Source organism: Canis aureus, chromosome 10 (assembly GCF_053574225.1).
Source record: "Canis aureus isolate CA01 chromosome 10, VMU_Caureus_v.1.0, whole genome shotgun sequence".
Lineage (NCBI taxonomy): Eukaryota > Metazoa > Chordata > Mammalia > Carnivora > Canidae > Canis > Canis aureus.
Window position 1 is genome coordinate 67,766,361 of NC_135620.1, and position 23,528 is coordinate 67,789,888.

At 37.6% G+C, this 23,528-nt stretch overlaps 1 long non-coding RNA gene across 1 annotated transcript in view; it reads right to left on the reverse strand.

The window, feature by feature from the left end:
- LOC144321792 (uncharacterized) overlaps positions 1-12,368 on the reverse strand; it is a 49,636-nt gene extending 37,268 nt beyond the window's left edge. The window contains exon 1 of the long non-coding RNA XR_013387306.1: positions 12,230-12,368. This is a non-coding gene — a long non-coding RNA (uncharacterized LOC144321792). The remainder of the gene's footprint in view (positions 1-12,229) is intronic.
- Between the last annotated feature and the right edge of the window lie 11,160 nt (positions 12,369-23,528).

Consider the following 23,528-nt stretch of genomic DNA (forward strand, 5'->3'; position numbering starts at 1 on the left):
ATCAGTGATCACTACAACCATTAAAGTTACATAAAATGAATCATGGTAAACTGATCTTGTTTCTCTTCTAACAGATTTAGGATAGGCTGATCAGGAAAAAGGCAGTAGAAGACACTTATCTGGGCTTTAGCAGGGCACTTGACCAAATCTCTCATGCAGTCACTCAATACACGATTACTAAACCCTATACCTGGCGGATGCCCTCTCTGACATTTAAACAGCCCAGGCCACCCATGCTTCATGCAGCACACTTGCCAAAATCTGTCCATGTATTTCCAACAGCGCCCATCCGTGAGTTTCCTCCATCCATTCCTTTGATGAACTGACCCCTGTTCATCCTTTGAGGTTCAGGAGTCACTGCCTTCAGGAAGCCTTACCAATGCCCCTTCCCCTGAAACGGTGCCTTACGTGCAGCAGACCTGGATACAACCAAAGCTTCTTGTGCATAAATTTATCCAAGCACCTACCCCACTGATTTGCAACTATTTTGTTTACTTGCTCGTCTCACTCTCTGGATTGTAATTATCCTACTGGCAGGAGTTCTGTTCTGTTGCCGGCAGAGAGTAAGCATCTGATAAATAATGCTTGGAAGAAGAAACGTATTGAGCAATATTGGAAGTGGTACCAGACTTGACATATTAAATATGCATAAGCCTTCTTCCCTTTCAGTGGTCAATTTCCACATTTATTCAAGAGATTTTGTTTTATGCTTGTCTTGATGTGACTATCAGACGGAGCTGGGTGCTCCTTTCCGGTTCCCCTTCTAGGCCACCTTACCCACCTAAGTTATGGACAAACTTCTTTCTTCTTCAGATTGCCCAACAATTAACCGTTGAATAAGAACAGACACATACATGCATTCCCACAAAACAAATAGTGAAGTCTAATCTATAGGAAGCAGTTTCCTAATTGTTTCCATAATTAGGTAAGAACATACTGTACATGCTTTACTTCTTTATTGATCCTTATATATTTTTTAAGATTGATTTATTTATTTATTTATTTATTTATTTATTTATTTATTTATGATAGACACAGAGAGAGAGAGAGCGAGGCAGAGACACAGGCAGAGGGAGAAGCAGGCTTCATGCCGGGAGCCTGATGCGGGACTCAATCCCGGAACTCCAGGATCGCTCCCTGGGCCAAAGGCAGGTGCCAAACCACTGAGCCACCCAGGGATCCCCTATTGATCCTTATATTAATCAACACCAACCATTTTGTTTTAGAGTTGAGAAAACAGAGGCAAAGGAAGGAGAAGAGAATTGGTATGTGCAGTTATTTAGGGGCAGGATCTGGAGCCCAGTGCTCTGGTCCTAGGCCAGGTTACATTCCACAGTGTGGTGCCTCTGAGCCACAATTTCTTCCCTGAGGCAGCATCCCAGCAGGGTTCCAGAAGGATCCCTATCACCTTCAGGTTATATCAGACTGTTTAAAATTTCAAAGCATTTTCAAGTATTAAGAGGGGGGGTGGATAGGGCTTGGGTCTCCACCTACAAACATTATGCCTTTCATGCCCCTCAACACAACTTGTTTGCTAAAATGCACAGAGGTTAAGGTAGCCCAGAGGGTTGAGATAGCTTTTTATTTATTTGCTTTCTTTCACTAGAAGGAAGTTATCTTTTTGAGTCATTCATTGATGATCAGTAGCAACTGCTCTAGCTAAACACTCAAAACCTGGCTCCCTGGTCAGCAGACACAACTCCCATCCAATGAATAGCATTTCAAATCTCAGAAGAACCATGACCGTTCCAGGATACTCGGTACCCAGGCCCTGTGAAGACTCGGATTTTAAAACCATTGACCCATGACTGTATGCCAATCTGCCTGAAAACCCTTGTGACAACTGACTCAAAAGGACCAAGATATATAACATCAATTCAGACCAGTATATATAAGGGCACACAGGAATTAGGGAAATTATATAAAAAGCAGATTTTTTTTTCTATTCTCCTTGTCTCTTGCTGATTGTTCAATGTTGCAAAGAGAGTTTGAGTCTCATCCTATTAGAGTTCAGTGTCCCAAGCTTCTATTTTGAAATTGGCATCTGTGAAATGAAATAAGTACTTGCCATGGGACAGCATGAGACAGTAAAAGATCACCAACATCATTGTTTGGTCAGTAACATCCACTTAACAAGGAGCAATGGCTGTATCTGGGACAGTTAAGAGTTCAAAATAACTAAACCCTGCCTGATTTTTAAAAGTTCTGTAAAATATTTCTGGATTACAATGACATCTGGCCAGAAGTTTCCCATTTAGCTTGTCTGCTTCTTACTAGGAAGACTGGAAAGACACTGGGGAAAAGGTAGAAACTGATCATGAACCAAAATGAAATCAAGTAAGTACCTTCCCATTTAGATTACTTTTTATCTGCCTAGAAATGCACAGGATTTTTGTCCTCAATCTTTATTATTAAAAGTGTTTCCAGAATGTGTTTGATGGTACTTCTTTCAGTGAATTTTGCTCAGGAACAATTTTTTCTTTTTTTTTTTTTTTTAAGATTTTATTTATTTATTAATGAGAGACACAGGAGAGAGAGAGAGAGATAGGCAAAGGGAGAAGCAGGCTCCATGCAGTGAGCTTGACGTGGGACCTGATCCCGGTTCTCCAAGATCACTCCCCAGGGCTGAAGGCGGCGCTAAACTGCTGAGCCACCGGGGCTGCCCCATCAGGAACAATTTTCTATCTAGCAGTTGAATTGTTTCCACCATTCCATTTGTTTAGGGTCTCTTCTTCAGGATCACAGGCTTTACCTGTGCGAAATCTTTGGTTCTATCTTCCATGGCTTTCATTTTTACTTTCATCATCATCCTTTTCTTGTACATCCTGCAGGAACATGTCCACTGTGTATTGAATTCTGTTGATGAGCTTTTTCCATAGCCCCAATTCTCCCCCTTTCTCTTTATTTGTAGGATTTAAAATGTTTTTCGATTCTTTGTAGCCATTCTTTATCTTACCTGATAACTTTATATCTGCCCACCACTCACAAAAATGCCAGAGGACGTACAGTGATTACATCCAAATGATTAAAGCCAAATTGCCTATCCTGAGTGGCAGTAAGAAATTCACACTTCCAAATACATAAACAATTAGAAAATGTGCCATCCATGTGCAGTTTTTAGAAAAATTCAGATTAATACCTACCTCCATGTGATTTTTGTACAAACAGCTAACACAAGGGAGAAAAAGAAGTAAAATAAAGGGAGGGCGCACACTGTTTCATACTCAACTCTCTGATAATCAAAGAACAGGATAAAAAATTTCAGGATATCACTTGTAATATTCCACAGCACTGCAAAGTTGAAAGCAAGAAAAGCATAGTCCACAGAGCAAAAGATAGAAAATGAAGAAAACAAGACAAATGGGAAGGTATAGAAAATGCCAGAAATTAGAAAAAGTAAGTTAATTATAACCAGTGTACATCGAATCACTTTCCCTAGGAAATAAAAATCCTCTCAGATGTGTCAGAAAACAAAATCCAACTATATTCCATTTCTACAATATGAATTCAAAGCAAAAATAATACAAAAATGGCTATAATAAAAATATGGTCAAAGATAAAAAGCTAATATCTGGCAAAAATAAAGCAATGGTCACAATATTAATATCAGATAATTTGAGTTAAAGACAAAAAGCATGAGTTGGGTCCAGGAAGGCAATTCATATTAAAAAAAGATTTATTTAAAATAAGAAAATAATATTCATGGCTGTTTTTATACATTTTAATAAAACATAAAAAGAAATTAACAGTAACAATAGCACAACAGTATTGAAAAATGTTAACATTATTTTGTTCAGTCTACTAAAAACTTTTAACTGCTGCTATTGATTATGACCAAGATACGGCACTTGTGGTACTCTAGATATGTGATTTTTTTAGTCTACATGAATAAAAGTTCCTGAAGAATCCTCAAATCAGCTGAAGGAGTGGCCTTGAATAAGCTAAATCTTATGGTTCTGTGAGAAACAGTGACCAGATGTTTTAAAAAGCCTAAAGAGTTATGTGATCAAATATTCATGCTGATCTAAAGCATATGCTGCATCCTGTAGGAGAATATCCCAATCATGCAGGATTTTGTCTCCCAACTCCCTTCACTAGGTCATTCACTGCTTCTAGGATGTGGTACATACTACTACTAGTGAATTTCTTGGGCACATATCTTTGACACTTCTTTTACCATTCCCAGCCAGATGAAATGTTGCATGGAATACCATGACAATGGACAGGCCAGTCTATAAATCCACAGAGCAGTGCTATCAGGGTGAGGCACATCTCTGTCAGGAATTTGTATGTATTTTAAAAATAAATTGCTATACCCTCCATGATGGGGATGGCAGGTCACGCTGGAAATGGTGACATATTAGGGTTTCAGCACTGGAAAATACAAATACCTTCAAACTCTTTGGCTACTCTGTGAGGTCCATTACCTACCCTATTCTTTCATTCTTTCTAAGTCCAGACCCGCTCGCTGAACAGTCAGCATCTATTTCCCACCATTTGGCATGCATATATCTCACTATACACCATGGAATGTGTTCATTTTCTCCAGCAGGAATATCACATTTGGAATAGCAGCTGCAGAGATACCACTGATGGTAAGTTTAGTAATCCAGTTTAGTAAAGCCACTGCATTCAGCATCTCACCATTTCCTCATTCCCTCATACTCTCAAAGTGAGAGGTTATCTTCCTTAAGTAAGAAAGCAATCTTGCCCAAGAATTCCCATGCTACTGGGCCTAGTTTTTGTGCCAAATACAAGTCCTGACAATAAACAGAATTCTCCTGAGTAGCTCAAATTAAGAGACTTTAATGAAAATACCACTTACAAATATATGGGCAGTATTAATGAATGTCAAGGTACCCTAAGCATGAACAGGGAGCCAACACCACCCCTAGGCTTGGGAGACAAGGTGATAAAACAGTGTTACTGGAGCCCAGGGAGAAGAGAAGCACCAGTAGAGAGCTGTACTCATGGACAGTCACAGCAACTGCCAAAGATGTAGCACTGAAGCAGTAAGAGTCAGGAAATAAATATTCTGATACCCTTCATACCACCTTCTGATCTCCATCAGCTAAATCCTATTGAAAGTCAGTCCACAAAACTTGGTGATACACAGGGAAGAGATCAGGCTCCTAGGGTAAACAACAATGCAGAGAGGGTAGATAATGGGTATGGGGGTAGGGAAACAATAATCAGCACAAAAATGTGTAAACAAAAAAAGTTTATGTGACTGTGCATTCAGATAACAAGGACTAAACTAATGATCTACCTAGAATGTGTAGCATTTATTGCATGAAGATACATCTACAAATTATTTTTATAATGATTTATAGTGAACATTTATATATATAAATATGTATAGTATATACTTTTATATATACTGTTTGGTTAGCCCAACACATAGCTTTTTAGGAATCCCACCCTCCTTTTTTAACCAGTCCATCTATGTGGTCTCAAGTGCTGAGTAAGCCAGTAAAGATAGGGTCAAGAATAATGTAGATGTGTAGTGAAAACATGGGAAAAAATGGAGAAAGAAGATGTATAAAGCAGTTCCTTCTGTCTATTCCTGAAACACAGCATTATATTGCCTTGAATCCCATAAGATTCCCTAGAATCCTTCAAACAATTTCATCTACAGTTGACCCATGAGCAATATGAGTTTGAACAGCACGGATCCAATCATATGTGAATTTTTTTCAATAAACATTGTACAGTACTATAAATGTATTTTGTCTTTCTTATGATTTTCTCAATAGCATTTTTTTCTCCAGCTGTAAGACTACGGTACATAATACATACAATATCCAAATATGTGTTGATTCCCTCTTCATGTTATCAGTAGGTTTCTGGTCAACAATAGGCTATGAGTAGTTAGGTTTTGAAGGAGTCAAAAGTTATAACCAGATTTTTTACCTCATGGGAGGGTCACCACACCTAACTCCACAGTATTCAAGGGTCAACTGCATTTTGCTTAAGTTTAATTAGAGTTTGGTTTTTGCTACTTAGACTCCTAACTAATAGATGATCAATCTAGTGCATAGTTTGGTTTAACACAACTTTATACACTAATCTTTCATGTCAATTTAAACTTGTGTCAATGTTTCCTTCTCAATCTCAGATGATTCTCTTTGAAAAGTATGAGAAATTAATGAAAAGAAAAAGAAACATGTATTGATTGGATGGAGAAGAGTTAAAGAAAAGAAACTGGAGGATGTGTGTTATATAGTTTTTCTACTACAAAAGCAGAAAACCCATTAAATCTATATAATCAATTCTAGGAACAGATCACTGCAATTGCACATGAAATTTTGTGTGGAAGGTAGATAATCTTTGAATTATCTAAATTCCTAAATGGCAGCATGTTTGACTCCCAACCAGTTTGACTTCACTTTATCAAGGTACTCACATTTTAGAAATTACTAGGGACCTTTTCCCTCCTCAAACCCCATGAACACCAGTGGCTTACAAAAGTCTATATAATCCCCACTGGGGGAACATAAATAAAATGGATATTCTTAAGGAAAAAAAGTTGTTGAGAAAATGACTTTTCAATGGAGTTTAAATCCACAAGTTTCCTCTGCTGAAATTCCCCATCTCAAATTTCTATACCAAGATCTTAGCCTAAAATCTTCTCTAGGAAAATAAATACCCTCAAGAAAATAACATAATTCTAATGTTCTCTCCTAAATCTAAGCTTGCTTCAGGAAAAGAAAATTTAATGTCAGAATTAGTCATAGAAAATTCAGTTTGGGCATATGTTGAAAAACATTATTAGACTCCAATCCTGACCCAAGAAAGGTTAAAATGGTTTTGCTTGGTTGGTTGTGTTTAGTTGGTAGGAGAATGTTTGTTCTCCCTCTGTATTGCTATCATAAAACACATTGATCATTGTCTGCAGCCATTTGGTTTTACTGTTTATATTTGAGAGATGTTGCAATATTGAGCAGGGAAGTCTCTGTCATAGGAGGGAAATGATTTGGACCATAAATAGTTGTTTACAAATAAATCCAGCTTATTCATCTGTTTTCTGTTTATGTTGCTAATTATCAGAGTTAAATGAGTGTTTTTGTTTAGACATCTCCTGATTTTTGAGTCTCCTTCAGGCAGATTTTGAATACCAGGGGATTTATTTTTCACCAACCATCACAAGCAAATATTTAGCCTAATTTCCAAACTTATTATTGCATTGTGATTCCTGCTGCCTTATCTTTCCCTAATCTCATGGAATGAACATAAAAATAAGGACATTTTAAATCCAATGGAACAAACACCGGATATTTTCATGTGCTAAGACTGTGGTAGTCATTCAGAGTGCAAAGAAATGAATACAGTTCCTGGTCATCTGGAGATGAAAGGAAAGCAGAAGATCCACAAGTGTTGGCTTCTATTCTACATAAAATCAAGACAGCTGTCAAGAGTAGAGATCAATAGGAAAGAAAAGCAGAAAGAAAGGACATAAAGAGAAGAGCAAAACTTGGGATTTGCCATTAAAACAAGGACAAGTATTAACTGAGTACTATGTTCCAGCCAGTGGATAAATTGCTTATATTGTATAAGCAATTAAATAATTGCTTTAATTGTATATTGAAAACACAATATACATTGTGTTTTTAATCCTTAAAACAATCTTTTGACACAGGTACCACCGTCTTCATTTTAGAGATTAAGTAATGGAGAATCAGAGAGGTTAAATCACTTACCCAAGGTCATACAACCTAGTGAATTGTAGAATCAAGATACAACCTACTATCTATAAAAGGAATTGACTAGAAATAACCAAAGAACTGCTGAATGGCAGTAAGTGCCATGTTCAGTTTAACATCTAAGAATTTACAGTAATATGAACTTACAGAACTAGGCTATTTTTTCCACCAAGGCTTGGCAACTCAAGAAAAAGAATGCAGAAAGCTAATTGTTGAAGTCATTGAGGATTGGCTGAGTATTGACATAGTTGCTGTGAGTAAAGCATAGTTGTGGCAAAGGAACTGAATGTGCTGAGGAGTCCTGTGGAAATGAATGTTAGGTCAAAAGAGAGGGGCACCTGGCTGGCTCAGTGATAGAGCAGATGACTCTTGATCTCAAGGTCATCCTACACTGGGTATAGAGATTACTTTTTTTTCTTTAATAGCATAGAACAGGTCACCTATGCCATCATCATCCATAGGTAATGTGGAAAGATGGGAGGAACTGGGGTGAAGAAGATTAGCCAGGTGCCAGTGTTTTAGATGGATGGCAGGGAAATGACTGGGTAAGTTGGTGTGTGACAGCAAGCAGTAGGGTGGAGGGTAATAAACTTAAATGGAAAAAGCCTCAGGTGGAGAGGGTTTTTACAAGATAGTGGAGAAGCAGAGATGGCAATAGTAAGCTGGGAAGACACCAGCCCTGCCCTCTGGTCCTAAGGTACATAGGCTGTATGGAAGTCAACAGCCACAGCCACTGATAAGAGTGTAAGGTCTTCTTTGGAAAGACCCAGATTTCACTAAAGGTAAGGAAGCAGAGGGAGTACTCAGGCAAGAGGGTGAAAATAGGGGAGTGGGTGTTGCTGGTTATGTAGCAGCCATTCAAGAGAGAACAGCAAAAGGGTCTGGGAGGTAATATGGTGGCTAGGTCAAGAATAAGGAAGTAGCAAGCACAATAGGGATTTCACTTACACTTTGATTAAAAAGAATGAGAAGCATGGAGGATCTGGTCTCAACAGTCTTTCTGGGAAAGGCAGTCATCAGACCCAGAAGCCAGAAGACTTAACTCATTTGGCCGAGTTGATGGTGGATCCAGAGCCTGTAGATAAAACTAGCTAGTAAATGAGCTTGCATTTATTGAATGAAGATTATATATCAAGTATTGTGTGTATTTATGTCACTTAATCCTTACAAAAGTCTTGCGAGTTAAGTGTAATTATTCTAAATTTACAAATGGAAAACAGGCTTAAAGACACTAACATGGCAAAGCCAGGACCCAACGTTCAACAGACATTGCTATCAGTGGCTCATGAACTATAATAGGCTGGAAACATACTTTGAATGTTTTGTTTGGCCCTCACATTCTCAAAGGAAATACATAGAGCTCAATAGCTAAAGGCGTTATATCTAGACCACCTTACTTATTTTTAATGTTATTGGATTACTCCTGTGGGCATTTAAATTTGTCAGCCTTATTTAAACTAAATGGGCCTGACTCCATATTTTACGTACTCTGTAATATTGAATAAGAAAAGGCAGGTTTCATTTCCAGCCATGACAGAGTAACCATCCTAAACAACTCTAAAATTAGACAAACTGTATAAGGCAACTGCTTTCAGGTACTGAACCACAAGCAAAGCAGGATCATGATCCTTAAGAGAAGAAAAATGTAGCAGATGAACATCATGTATTTCCTAGATTGCTGCCTGGGGACAATTTCCAGCTGATTGAGTAGAGGGGTGAAATCCAAGCAGAGTACAACAGTGTCACTCAGCTAGTGGACTGGGAGCCAGAGTTTGGAACTACTGAGGCAATTGGAATGTGTGCATTATTGTTCAAGAGAAGAAGTAACTGCACAGAGGAGGGGTCCTGAAGTTGGCATGGGAAGTCCAGTGGGTTACTAGACCAAGCTAGGCTATATATTCACAGGATGAGATGCTACAAGGCCCAGCAAAGAGTAGATACTGCAGGACTGAGGGCTAACTAGAGGCAAGAAAGTTCATACAGAGCTACAAGATATGGGACTTCTAGTCCAGGCAGTATGGAGAGGCCTTGTTGAGAACTCCATAAATGTATGTCTTAGGAAGAAGGACCATAACTTATGTAAAAGCTGCATTCTCAGAGTAGGGAGAGCAAGGGTCAAAAATACTCTAAAACATAATGACTAAAAATATCATAAGCCTACAGATCTAAGAAACCCAGAAAACCCCAAATAGCATAAACTAAGAGAAAATCAAAATCAAAATCAAAATCAAATCTAACACAGTTGAACTACTAGAGAGAAAACTTTTAAAGGAGCTATAGAAAAAAAAATGACATTGAATAGACACACAGATCAATAGAATAGAGAGTCTAGAAATAAATTTATAGTTATGACCAATTGATTTTCAATGAGTGCCAAGACAGTTCAATGTGAAAGAGTAGGCTTTTCAATAAATATTGCTAAGAGAATTATCTATTCTCATACAAAAGAATGAATTTAGACCACTACTTCACACTGTATCAAAAATTAACCCAAAACAGATCAAAGACCTACATTAAAGACCTAAAACTACAAAACTCTTAGAAGAAAGCACAGCACAAGTCTTTAAGGCTTGGATTAAGCAATGATTTCTCAGGTATAACACTAAAGTCAAACAACAAAAGAAAAAACATAAACTACACTTCATAAAAATTTAAAACATATGTGCTTCTGGGGAACCTGGGTGGCTCAGTCAGTTAAGTATCTGCCTTTGGCTCAGGTCATGATCCTAGGGTTCGGGGATGGAGCCCCATATCTCTGCTCAGCAGAGCCTACTTCTCCCTCTTGCTCTGTCTGCCTGCCACTCCCACTGCTTGTGCAAGCTCTCTATGTCAGATAAATAAATAAATAAAATCTCAAAACAAAACAAAACAAAAAAATATATGTGCTTCAGAAGACACTAGCAAGAAAGTGAAAAAATCCACAGAATGGAAGAAAACATTTGCAAATCGTATACCTGATAGGGGACTTGTATCCAGGATATACAAAGCACTCTGACGACTCAGCAAATAATCCAATTAAAAAATGGATAAAGGATTTGAACAGATATTTCTCCAAAGATAACAAACAAATAGGTCAATAAGCACATGGTAATATGTTCAATGTCATTAGCCATCAGGAAATACAAATAAAAACCATAATGAGATATCACCTTGCATTCAATAAGATAGCTATAATAAAAAGAAAACACAATAACAACTGAAGATAAGAAAATTAGAACCCTTATACATTGTTGGTGGGATTTTAAAATGGCATAGCCACCTCAGAAAATACTTTGGCAGTTCTTCAAAAAATTAATCATATGACCCAGCAATTTCACTCCGAGGCATATGACAAGAAAATTGAAAATATATGTTCACACAAAAACTTTTGCTTACAATGTTTGTAGCAGAATTATTCATAAGAGCCAAAAAGTGTAAATCAACAAAAGTCCATCAACTGATGGATTTTTAAAATGTGGTTTATATGCACAATGGAATATTATTCAGCCATAAAAAGAGAAGTGCTAATATATGCCTCAACATGGATGAACCTTGAAGACAGTATACTCAGTGAAGCAACAGCTTCTTTTAGGGAAATGAAAATGTTTCAGAATTAATGGTGATGTTTGTACAACTCTCTGAATATATTTAAATCTACTGAATTACACACATTTTAATGGGGGTAACTTTAATGGTATTTGAATTATATCTCAGTTTTAAAATTGAAGAACTCTATAGAAAGATGGAACTCTATAAAAAGATGTTTTATTTGGGACAGAAAAACTCCCTAAATTAATCCATAAATTCCAAACAGATTCGACCAAAATCTTAATAGAACTTTTTCTCACCTGACAAAATGATTATAAATTTCTTGAGAAAATAAACACAAAAGAATTCATCTTTAAAACTCTGCAAAATATTACAAAATATAAGCTAGTGGACATTGAATTAGCTCTCCTAAATATTATTTTTGTGTGTTAAAATACTACAGTGTCTAAAAGTATATGCAGTAAGATATTTTTCCATTTTAACTTTTAAAATAATGCAAATGTATTACTTTTATAATACTAAAACAAGTCAAGCAAAAAAAGGCAAAATAAAAAATAAATAATCCATGTATCTCCTTCTCCAATGTTAATTTATTCCACTTTAGGCTAAAAATCCCTTTTTGATACATCTTCATATGCATAATGTCAAGTTGCTTTTTCAGCCTTGTCGATTTTCTCTGCATGTAGATTAATTTATGAATAGCTTCCCTAAAGTTTGGCACCTAATCTGAATACATTGAATGTGGACTGATTGGCCCACAATAAAGGTTTATTGTCTTGGGCATTCTGGTTACTTCATTTACATGGATGCATCCTAAAATCCTATTAGCCCTTTGGGGCAGTTAGTGCACAAAGTTAACTCATACTGTGCCAAAGTTAACTCAAAGACTAGTGCCTAAAGACCCGAGATGTGTTCATAATCAGTGCTGCCAAGTCAAAATTATCTTTATCATCTTGTCCCTTGTGCAGTGATATTTGGAATAAAGTACATGACCTTACCTTCATTCCATCAAATTTCATCTTGATCTATTGTACCAATTCTTTGTATCTGATGCAATCATTCAAGGCGTTCATTAACTCTCCCAGCTCTGTGGTATCTGAACATTTGTAAGGAACAATCCTTTGATCATCATCCGAGTCACTGATGAAAAGAATTATCAGGACATCTTAGGGGACACACTGCAGTTAATATGAAAATCTTCTTATGCATGAATTAATTCCCATCGTGTTTCTAGCATCTCACCCACAGATGCTCAGACCTTAGTGTACCCATGAGTCACCTGGGTAGCTTACAAATTCTCTGGACTCCCGGTAGGGATTCTGATTCAACAGGTCTAACACCCACAGAACTACATTTAGATTTATCTAAGACTACATTTCTCTTTATTGATGATAAGCATATTGGAGAGGTCATGTCATATGCGTTGGTGAAGGCAAGATGCCGTGTCTACTGAATCTACTTCACCCACCACCCTGGCTTTATGTTTAATCAAAAGAATGGAATTAATGTGCAAGAAAGCCTATGTTGCCTTCTAATGAACAATGCTGCCTATATGTGCTCACAAAGCTTTTTCTAATAATCAGTCCTAGAGTTAACTTTCATAAATTTTCTTTCAATTACCAAACACCAGGGGAGGGGCTGATATATGCCAAATATTCTAATTTATACTCTTACCTGTGGTAAGAACTTTTCATTGTACTCCTGTTCACACTGGGTCTTATAATTCTTCATTTACTTAGTGTGACAAGATAGAATAAATATAGTTGTGCTATTTTAATTTACATTTTTATTATCTTCAATAAAAGGTTTTTTTCATATTTCTCTTGGCCATTGCAAATTCCCCACTGACTCCCATTTATCAATTGCCGTGTTTATTTTTTCTAATAGACATGTAAATTACCACTGTTATTTTTACTGTTATTTGGGTCGCAAATAAAGACCCGAGATGCTTGTATTCTTTTTTTCTCATTTTCTTTGTTTCTCTATTTCCACCTTTTGTTGTCTTTTAACCTTTTATGATTTTTTACCTTTATAGCAAATATGTTTTATTCCTTATGCAAACAATCTTTGTATTGTGGTTTCTGCCATTGTTTGAAACCATGCTTTAAAAATCTTCCTCCAAGATTATGTAAATATTCAATTATATTATCTTTAGAATCTAATTTTTTAATATTTTTGTATATTTAAATTTTAGATATCTTTTTATCAGTTACATAGTCCCCTTATTCTTTAAAAATATCATCCTTCAAAAATCTGGATCAAGGATATTAATAGCAGTATTGTTTAAATACTAAAAATTGAGGAACTGCCTAAACGTATAATAAAAAGAGATGAGTTGGTTATGCAGAACATCCATAAGATAGAACCTTGTGGCAAGTGAGATTTTGGTCTCAAAGGATATTTTCTGATATGAAAGTATTCATAATTTAATGTTAAGCAAAACAAAGTACTAAAATAGACATACATATACATTCATGAAGTCTGAAGCTAAAACTGTGCACTGTGCTGAATTCTAGTAACTTTGAGCTGAATAGGAAAATATGGTAAAGTATAAACTATCTGGTTTTAAATGACCTACATAATACTTGGATGTTTTTTAGAAATTTTTGTTTTCAAATACAACTGTGCTGTCTTTGTGAATCATTGATATCCAAACCAAGTCAGTAATATACTTTCTATAAATGAGTACAAGTTTCACTAGTTCTATACAGTCATATGCAAATATAAATATATTATCACATTTTACTGATATGGCATCAGCATGCTTCTCCACTTAAATTCATTCCCGCATTTCAATGATTTTTTTAAAAAGATTTTATTTTATTTTATTTTATTAGAGAGAAAGAATACAAGCAGGGGGAGGGGCAAAGGGAGAGAGAAAGAGAATCTCAGCAGGCTCCCTGCTGAGCACAGAGCCCAATTGGGGGCTTGATCCCAGGACCCTGAAAGCACAACCTGAGCCAAACCAAGAGTGAGACGTTTAACCAACTGAGCCACCCAGGCACCCCCAAATGATGTTTTAATAGTCAATTAAAAACACGATTCTGGCATAAGAGTTTCAACAACACGTATCGAGGGTCCCACCCGCAGTTTTGATGATCTGCTGGGAGGACTCTAAGACTCAACATAAAGCCATACTCATGGCTATGATTTATTACAGCAAAAATATCAAAGCAAAATCAAAGCAAAGACCAGAGGAAATCATGAAAGCTTCCAAGAGTGCTCTCTCAGTGGAGTCACAGGGGAAGCACTTAATTCCCCAGCAATACATTGTGACAACATATGTAAAATGTCTACCGATGAAGTTTATTAAAAACTCAGCCTCCAGAGTTTTTACTGGGGGCTGGTCAAACAGGCACCCTTTGCCTAGCATGTTCCAAAATTCCAAATTCCCAAAATGAAAGCAGGTATACAGCAGAAACCACATTGTGCGAACTGTCTAGACACAGTGAGCAACTCTTACCAGTTCTGCAAATGGTGGAAACCTTCTGAAAATCCAAGTTTCCAGATGCCAATCAAGGGCCACCTTGCAAATGGATATTTCCAAACAGTTGCTAGCCTGCTGTGTCAACTCTTTTCCACACACATGTTACAAGTTATCAAGCCACCAGGTGTGGCAATCACACACACACACACACACACACACACACACACACACGTTAGTCTCATTCATACCCAAATAAAGTTAAACAAAGAAAAGTGAATGAAGTTTACCTTAAAATTCACTTTTATTGAGTCCACAAATAAATTATTTCAGAAGTGACCAATTCAGAAGAGATCAGAAATTAAAATTAAAATATTACAATGGTTATTTTCCTCAAGTTGTAAGGTTAATGCACATTTGTTGTAGAAACTGTGGAAAACTCAGAAAAAGATTAAAGAAATAAGATTCGCTGAAGCCCCAAATCATAGATTTTACCATTGCTAACTTTTCTACTCATGTACATCTATTAACATGGTTGATACCATACTTGCTATTAAACTTTACTTATCTCCATTTTTCTATGCCATTAAACATTCCCAGTAAACATTTCTCATAATGAAAAGTATTTTATCCCTGGTTATAATATAATTTTTAAAGCCTTCTCCTTTCAGTTGGATAGATAGGTTGTTTCCTGTCATTAATATTTTTTAAGCCCTCATAAAACCTTTCAATGGCTTCCTATTGCTCTTGGAATAAAGGTCAAAATCTTTAATATGGTCAAAAAGGCCCCACGTGATCCCGGGCTTCCTTCCTTCTGCGGCTCCCATTCATTCTTTCCCATTCTTTCTCTGCCCTCAAGCACCATGGCCTTCCTGGAATTCCTCAAATGTGCCACTGTTTCCTACTTCATGGTTTACACACGTGTAGGTAGCCCCTATCTTATATACTGCAATCAGCACAGTTTTAACTAGTCATGTCATTAAAAGTATGCACATTTTTAAAATATATATTTCCCATAACAGGCAGTGATTCCATGAGGGCAGAGCATAGGTCTGTCTGTCTTGTTCACTGATGTACTGCTTCTCAGTGCTAAATGTTATCCCTGGAATACAGACATAAAGAAAAAATCATTGCGGAATTTAAGAACAGATGCATTAATAATAGGATTCTACCTTTAAGTCAACTTTTTAAACACTCAGGATATTTGAGAACTTTGTTAATTGGATTCCCACAAGAATTCCCACAAGAAATGAGTTATGATTAAGTATTTTCTTTTTCTAAGATTCCATTTCCTCATGATACTTCTTCATGATCCATTACGGTAAATAGTTAAAACCATTTAATTATGTACATGTTTTCTTTACAGACCCTTTACTTATCTATTTTATTCTAGTAATTTTTTTTTAGATTTTATTTATTTATTTGAGAGAGTGAGCATAAGAAGGGGGGAGGGGTAGAGGGAGAAGCAGACTCCCCGCTGAGAAGCCCCACACAGGGCTCGATCTCATGACCCTGGGATCACAACTGAGCCAAAGGCAGACACTTAACCATCTGAGTCACTCAGGCGTCCCTAATTCTACTAATTTTTAGATTTACTTTTTGGCATTTTCTTCAAATCACAATGACTATTGCTTATACTTGGAGTAGCACTATTTTATCACGTATTCTTTTATTCATATTCATCCCTAGTAGTTGCCTTCCAATTTTGAATTAATACTGTCTCATATAGTATTTTTAAAATTTTCCTTATGAATGGGTGTTTTGCTTAATCTATTTTTTAAAAAATCAATCTCCTCTTTGGAATTTATGGAGGCTTTATTATTGATAAAGGTGTTCACCCTACAGATTTTGTTTTTCAATTGGGATATTGGGCAAAAACTGAGTGGCAGCAGGGATGGATTTTCCCTTTGGTAGAGGAATTAAGAAGTCTGGATTCTTGTAGGGCACCACGTAAAAGACATGCCCCCATTTGGGGGGCATGAACCAAGTCCAACAACTTGGTGATAGGATGGGTGTGTAACAAGACAGATGTTTCTGGAAATGGAAAATGGGTTTGCTTTATGAATCCTGAAAATTATCATATCTAATATCCAGTATTTTCTTTTCTATGTTGCATCCAATATTATCCAGTTACCTAGCATTGTGAGTAGAGTTTTGTTTCAATGTTACAGCCTGATCTCAGCTAGCTCTGCCTACTAATCGAGGGGCTTCTATCCCCATTTGGGTTACAGCTCTATAGGGTGAGAGCAGTGGCCTTAGAAATTCAGTTTGGAAAGAATAAGAAGTTATTATCCAAAGATTAGAGATGCAGGCCAGAGGGAGGTCACTGGCCCAAGGACATAGTGAAATCGAGGACTGATCTGGGAAACATTCGGGTATTCTATAGGGAGTCCCAGAGACCTTGGCAAGGGGGGAGGAGGGCGGGGTGTAAAACGGGAAAGCCTAACTTTCCTGTGGTCAAACATAATGAGAGCTCAGATCCTTTCATTCAGAATTAGAGGGAAGTGCTAATTCTGACAACCATAGAGGTCAGCAACCCCTAGGTTACAAATCAATAAATTCACTTCATAGGTGGTCAGTGAGACAGAAACTACTTTTCCAGATGCTTTTGTGTCCTCCTACTACACGGCACTATGATTACTGTTCTAAAGTTCTATTTCAAAATAAATAATATTAATTTAAAAGAAAAACACTGAACGTAGATGAAGGTACAATAAATGTGGCATCTTCATATTTGGTACATGAATAAAGAGCCACAAACTATTTGTGTAATTAAACCCAGAAATTCTACTTAATGAAAACATCTTTAAAAAATAAATCAAAAATATAAGAGGAAGCACAAAAAGGTGTTAAAAACAAAATAAACTGAAGGTTTACAAAAATGTCTTAAAGCTTTGGGATGAAAAGCAAAAAATATTGATTCATTGGCAGAGATAACACTGACTAATGACGACAAGGAGACACATTTATTATTTATACCACTGAGTATAAAAGTTTTGGAACCACATATAAAATTAGAGAAGTAAAATAAGCAGCAGCATGAGTGTGAAATGGCGAATAACATGTTAAGCAGTTGAAAGATTTTCAATATTGAAAATATTGAGTTGTAAAAGGACAGCAGTGTATTCACGGCAAAATAGGCTCCCTGGCTTTGATTCCTGGTCGAATGGAGCACTGGCCAACCCTGGCACAGGCAGCAGAGCACCCTAACCACCTTTGCTAACTAGCTTGCTTTCTTTACCCTTCACTATCTGTTCTTACACATGTGGAGGGTAGGGCACACATGTTCTTCAGCAAACCATAACAGCCTGTAGGAGTAACCTCCACTCATTCTCGTTCATAAATGCCAAAGCATGGAAGAAATACTATGTACAAAAAGGCATCCAGAGGTGCCTGGGTGGCTCAGTCAGTTAAGTGTCTGCTCAGGTCATGATCCCAGGGTCCTGGGATGGAGCCCTGCACTGAGGCTCCCTGCTCAGTGGGGAGCCTGCTTCTCCTTCTCCCTCTGTCCCTCCCTCTCTCAAATAAATAAAATCTTAAAAAAAAAAAAAACATCCATCACAGTGCTATTTATACCAGTAAAATACGGACACAACCTAAAATGACTAGGAAGTGGAAAATCATTGAATGTCCCATCATAAATAAGCTCACTGAAATACTTCAGAAACCTCAGAAAATAATTTTCTAATCAAATTTTAAGTTAACACTAAAAGATGTACCCTGGGAAACTTACGATTGAATAATAAAGGTAAAAATAATATAAAATATACAAATATAATAAGCCTACATTGTATTTATAAAACATACTGAGAGGAAACATAACAAAATGCTAGTAGCAGTTATTAAGGTGACAAGTCAAATTTTTCTACTTTTTTTTTGAACAATGAAATTAACTTTATAAGAAAAAATGTATGTGAAAATATATGTGATATCTGTTTGCTTCCATAGTTTTGGGACCATAACCAAAACACCTCAAGGTAATTTAGGGCTCTGGTAGCCAGTCAGCCAGAGATTCCCATTTTTCAGCCCTGGTTCCAGTGGATCCTCCCAAAGGCATCCAGAGGTGCCTGACCTGCATACCAGAACCCCCAGCCCTTCATACCATCTTGATTCAGCCATATTGAGTTTTTAAGAAGGGGTGCCAGAAAGAAGATGTTCCTGCATAACACCCTTCAGGTTCGTCCATGTTGTCACCGATGGCAGGATTTCCTTGGGTTTTTTTTCCTTGTTTTCTACAGCTGAATTATATTCCACTATGTGCATATACAACATTTTCTTTTTTAAGATTTTATTTATTTATTTGTGGGAGAGAGTGCATGTGAGAAGCAGGGGCGGAGGGAGGAGGAGAAGCAGACTCCCCTGCTGAGCAGGAAGTCCCATGTGAGGCTCGATCTCAGAACCCTGAGATCATGACCTGAGCCAAAGGCAGACGCTTAAACAATTGAGCCACCCAGATGCCCCAACATTTCTTTTATCTACCTATCTCCTAAAGGACATGTAAGTTGTTTCCATATCTCAACCACTGTGCATAACACTATAATGAATATGGGGGTGCAAATATCTGTTCAAGATAGTGATTTTGTTTCCTTCAGATATATATACAGGAGAGGGATGACTGGATCACATGGTGGATCATATGGTAGAATGGAAGTTCTATTTTTAACTTTTCTGTGGAACCTCTATACTGTTTTCCATAATGACTATAACCAATTTCCATTCCCACCAACAGCATATAAGGATTTCCTTTTCTCTACGTCTTAGTCAACATTTGTTATCGTTTGGCCTTTTCATAAGAACCATCCTAACCAATGTGAGGTGATATCTCCTGGCACCACCTACATTTTTCTTTATAGGTGAAGAAAACCCTTTGAGAGAACTAAGGAGCCTGCCTGTCCCTCTGAGGTCAAGCTTAAAATTGAATTATGCTACGTGATCAGATCACTCCCTCTGTCAATAGCAGGAAATCATAGTAGAAAAGTAGAGAGACTATGTCACAATCTGGAGTTTCACCAATTCATGACAACCACAGACCATTATGGAAACTTTTGTAGGAAAAAAAGAGAAAAGGGGGTTTATTCTGTCCTCACCAGACTCTAGTCCATTCCCTTCCATTGTCCAGGGCCTACTATCCATGAGTTTAAAACTCTACCCTCTGTTCCTCCCTCTTTCCAGTCTTCTCAGTCAAGTATTCTGTAGCAAATGCACAGGAGTTAAAAATCTGTGTCTCTGGGGATCCCTGGGTGGCGCAGCGGTTTGGCGCCTGCCTTTGGCCCAGGGCGCGATCCTGGAGACCCGGGATCGAATCCCACGTAGGGCTCCCGGTGCATGGAGCCTGCTTCTCCCTCTGCCTGTGTCTCTGCCTCTCTCTCTCTCTCTCTCTCTCTCTCTGTGACTATCATGAATAAATAAATAAAATCTTAAAAAAAAAATCTGTGTCTCCTAGTTAGTAATTAAAATGATATGAACAGAATTGCCATACATTTATTCAGCACACACTTTCCATTCAATTCAGGCCCAGAGACATCTGAGGATTTATAGAGATAATTTCACATTACGGGTAGCTAACCATATGAATACCTTCACACAGATATTACTTAGGTATGTGTGCATCTTTTACTCAAAGGAGAAACCAGCTGAGTGCCAGTCAGGAGTACATCAGGCTCCTCTACACTGTCCTGGAACCAGAGATCCACTGGCTGGGACTAGAGCTTGCTTTCTAGAAGCCAAATCTTCCCACCCCTAGTGTCTATCTAGGCAAAACACTCTTTAACCACCTACAGAACTCTCCCTGAGAGTAGCTGTGCTAAATACCATTTTCTCCATATAGTTATATTTCCAGTAATGTTTTAGTACCCCTTATAACTAGGAACCCAGGTGGCTATCTTGCTGGCTTATACCTGTTTCCCAATATAGGAAATTAGCGCCATAATGAAAAATCAGAGTAGCTGATGTTGGCAGGCAGGGATCAGGGCTTATCCAAGAAGAGGAACTAGGGAAACTTTCTAGGATGAAGGAAATAGGAGTCTGGGCTACACAAGTATATACATTTGTTAAAACTCAGGAAATTAATACCTAAGACTTGTGTATTTCATGGCATGTCAGTTTTACATTAAAAATATAAGTTAATATTCAACTCCTGTCAATGACATATATAATACAATATACAGATATCAATATACTAGAGTTTGCAATTTACCTTGAGTTACATCATCAAAAATAAGATGGGCTAGGAGTTCCTGGGTGGCTCAGATGGTGAAGCATCTGCCGTTGGCTCAGGTCATGTTCTCAGGATCCTGGGATCAAGCCCTCTTTGGGCTCCCTGCTCAGTGGAGTCTGCTTCCTCTCTCTCTGCCCTTCCCCCCACTGTACCCTCTTGCTCTCTCTCTCTCTCAAATTAATAAGTAAAATTCTTTTAAAAAATAAGATGGATTGGGATCCCTGGGTGGCGCAGCGGTTTGGCGCCTGCCTTTGGCCCAGGGCGCGATCCTGGAGACCAGGATCGAATCCCATGTCAGGCTCCCTGCATGGAGCCTGCTTCTCCCTCTGCCTGTGTCTCTGCCCGTCTCTCTCTCTCTCTGTGACTATCATAAATAAATAAAAATTAAAAAAAAATAAGATGGATTAATAGATGTTTAAGAGGGATGGTTAGACAGATACGTGACAAAGCAAGTAGATGTGTTCTAGGGGTGTTCACTGTAAAATTTGTTCAACTTTGCTGTATGTTTAAAATTTTTCATAATAAAATGCTGGAGAGAAAAAGAAATCAACTCACATTCTCCCGCCCAGGTCTAAATAAATTATGAACTAAATATATTACTTTGCTCTATCTGTCTTCCTTGATCACCAGACTGTATTTAATAGGAAGAAAGATTATTTTCAAAAGAAAACTCAGATACTGTTTCCAAAAGAAACTGGGACAGATGCTGAATAACCAAAAAACAAGACAAAGAAAACTAAACAAAACAGAGATGACAGTGTATTTATATTACTCTGTCACCCTCACCAGACACTGACACTGTAGTATTTACTCGAACACCACTGTGTTTCACATCCATCTCTTTCTCTTGTTGCGTCACTCCAACTCTGTGGCCATCTTAAAATCTCCACCAAAATTTCCTAGGTCCTGTTTTTGCTCCCCTTCTCAGCCCAGATTCCAAAATTTCATAAAGAAGCATCATCTCCCTATACCACTTCCAATGCTGGCTAAGGATTTAAGACTTCCCTGAGTCACCTTCCAGATCCCGTACTAGTGTATCTAAACCGAGATCAGCTTGTATGTTTGGGTCTGTTTTGTGATTAGAAATTTGTCTCTGGATATTGGAGAAGATGGGACCTTGGTCCAACTTGCTTGTCTGACACAATATATCAGAACTTAAGGAAGCTCAAGGAACTAACCTGATCTGTCTACGTTCTACTCTCTCTAGGACAGGAATGCTCTGGGATGATTGCTTCTTAGGAGAGCTACTACTTAGACACAGCAGAGCAATGAAAGTCTGCAGAGCAGACTAAGCCATTTTAAGCAACTGGATTTGAAATAACTAACAATTTCAACAAAAATTTGTGAGTAGGGAATGGAGACTTGGCTTCAGAGCTGTACATTTGGGCCGTGTTTATGTGAGTCAGGAGAAAACCTGGCTCTGAAGCTGACACACTAGCACGGTTGTGGCTGGTGCCTCTCAGAGTAATCTGGAGTACATCCAGTAAGGATTGGCCTTCCGTGTGGGAGGCCAGAGGCCAGCTGGAATTATTTTCCATGGGTACCGCACCCCTGGATTTTCAGGGTGTCCTCATACCACTGGCTCCATTGTGAAAGAGCACACCCAACGTCAGACAGCAACCTAGGGGGTTCCCATCACCACCTGATTTTCCAAGTTCTGACTTCATTTTCTCCAAGGCATTTTCTCCTCATTTTTCTGGTTACGAGGGACTGCAGCTGCTTTATTTGGCTATGCTCGTCCTTAAAAATGGAATATTAACTGGTTTAAGAGTTTATAGCTGCCTATTCATATTCAGGAAAGTTTTCTCATTCTGGCTTCATAAGTTATTAATTGTCTGAGTTTGGAAAAATCACTCCCACTTCTCTAAATTGTAGTTTGTTTGTCTAAAAAAAAATAAAAGTCTGTCCTATGTACTTTAGATTATTATGAGGATCAAGTGTCATAACTTTTTACCATTCCACAATAGGACTCCTATGTGTGTCTGATAAAACTACATAGGTTCTTTATATATTAAATATGTTAATCATATATAAAATTTGTAAGTCTGGCATTTACCTATAATTCTCTTTTGGTTGCTTTTCAAATATAAAAAAAAAAATCAAGCACAATGATTATGAAAAGAATGCATAGTGCTATAGTTCTTAAATAAAGAGATATCCAAAAAATTAAAACTTACAACTTCATTCACCAGTGTACAAGTTGGAATATAAATGTACATTTTGACTATGCATATGTTTGCAAATATTTGTGAAGACATACATATTTTATAAGAAAATTACGATCAGAGATACATGCTGTTTTGTAAATTCCATTTTTATTTCACAATATATTGCAAATATGGATATATGAGATAGTCTGTAAAATACAAAATATCTTGCAAACATTCTCCATCACTGTCATTATACTAATTTGTACCACTGACTCAGCAAAACTAATGTTTTCCTAGGAAAATGATTAATTTTAAGATTATATTTCTGGAGCGCCTGGGTGGCTCAGTCAGGTAAGCCACCAACTCTTGTTTTTGGCTCAGGTCACAGTCCCAGGATCCTGGGATCCAGCCCCACATCGATTACACATTCAGCAGGGAGTCTGCTTGAAATTCTCTCTCTCCCTCCCTCTCTCCCTGCTCCTGCCCCAACTTTTTCTCTCCCTCTC